Source organism: Folsomia candida, unplaced genomic scaffold, assembly GCF_002217175.1.
Source record: "Folsomia candida strain VU population unplaced genomic scaffold, ASM221717v1 Fcan01_Sc010, whole genome shotgun sequence".
Classification (NCBI taxonomy): Eukaryota; Metazoa; Arthropoda; class Collembola; order Entomobryomorpha; family Isotomidae; genus Folsomia; species Folsomia candida.
The window spans coordinates 3,995,984-3,997,860 of NW_019091202.1; the positions used below are offsets into that span (position 1 = coordinate 3,995,984).

A 1,877-nucleotide genomic window follows, 5' to 3' on the forward strand; every position below is an offset into this window, starting at 1 on the left:
TGCAGTAATAAATAATTACCATTATGTTATGCCATTATTACTGCGCGGTGTATTATTAATATAATTTGGTATTGTTATCGCCTGGGGGAATATTTATTATTATTTTGGTAATGATTCCACTGAATGCGGTAGATATTCATAAACAATATTTTATTAAATCATATTTTATGAATGACTATGAATTCTATATTGAATTTAAAATTTACAATTACTTCAGTGGTCCCAGTAGATGTCCAAAATGCCAAAATCTCAACAATGGTTTCAGCAAATGACTTCTAATCTCTGATCTGACCGATGAATCCTTAAATAAACAAAAAATATGATTTAAATTAATTAATTAATTAATTAATATGCGATGTTTTAAAATAAATTTGAATTAAAATTCATAAACGATGTTTTTGAACAAACTCACCCTTGTAGCTCGACCCGTTGAGCAGCAAACTTTGCAGTGACTAAATTGGAAAGTAAAATTTACATTTAAACGATGAATCGGTTACACTTTGGTCAAAATAAATATATTAGAATTAATCTAATTACCTTTAAATTTATGTTTAAGAACCAACTTTCTAGCTCAAAAAGAATTCTAAACACGAGCGAATTATTTATCTGGAGAGCGAGTCCTCGTACTTTTGATTGAATGTTGCGGGGCGAGTGTGCGTTAAATTTATTATTGAGTTTGCAAGAAATATTTACCGGAGCAGTAATAAAAATTCCCCTCGTGTGAGTTTTAAATCGTTACCCTCTAACTAAAAGATTTAATACAAGGCAGTATTAATCGTGATCGTCACTGCGGTGTTAAATTAACACAACTTGGTAATTTTGTGCTACCGCTCTGGTTTTCTCGATAATACCAAACAATAATAACTAAAATTTTTGCATTATAACGAATTTCGGTAAACAATTTTATTACTACCACAGGAAAATCTATGTTTACCAACCGTCCGGTAATAAGCGAGTATGCATTTTTATTACCACAGTTCTAAGAGTGCATGCGCAAATTTTTTTTACGCAAAATAGTATTATACATACATATGTACACACGCATGAAACATTTATAAATAAATACTTACAAAATTCTAAAGATGTGACAAAATGCATGCAAAATGCAAAATTTTAATTCACAGGAAAATTTAGCGTCGGTTGTTTTTGAATGGCAAGAGATGAATAGATACATATATGTAAATAAATATTAAAAATGTGGACGACTGAAATCATTTCAACCGTTTTACACATTACAGTGAAATGGGTAAAATGTGTGTAAACCCGAAAAAAATTCAAGAAGTAACTGCTTTTCAAATGAGTGTACATACATAATACATAATCATAAAAAGTTGCAAGTTCTGCATGAATTACAAACATATGTACATATGTGCCAAATATAACCACAGCCACAAATCGCCTTACATATATAGCTTCGTATGTACATTACGTTGTAAGACTAATCTGCAAAACTGTAATTATTTACCGCTCACCTGCATAAATCGCTATCAGGATGGATTTGCAGATAATTAAGTACAATAAAGCTGCGAAAACCTGGTTTAATTGTGGTGATGCTCAAGTCTGACTAGGGAACCCATGTTATAACAAGACGACTTCGTGGCGCAATGGTAGCGCGTCCGACTCCAGATCGGAAGGCTGCGTGTTCAAATCACGTCGAGGTCATAATTCCTTTTTGCACTTTGTTGCAACTTTTTGCACTTTTTTGCAACTTTTTGCACTTTTTTGCACATTTTATCGTCCAACTACATATTTACAGATATATGCAGTGCATAATTAGTTGTTACACATGTATTGCGTATAAATATTTATTGTTCATTAGGTTTGTTTATTTACAGAAACATAACGGCTCTTAAATTTAAATATAATCATGAGTTTAT

General features: G+C 31.4%; 1 non-coding gene across 1 annotated transcript; it reads left to right on the forward strand.

The window, feature by feature from the left end:
• The first annotated feature begins 1,590 nt into the window (after positions 1-1,590).
• On the forward strand, positions 1,591-1,662 carry Trnaw-cca. Its single transcript has one exon. It is a non-coding gene; the product is annotated as a tRNA-Trp (tRNA).
• Positions 1,663-1,877: the final 215 nt, after the last annotated feature.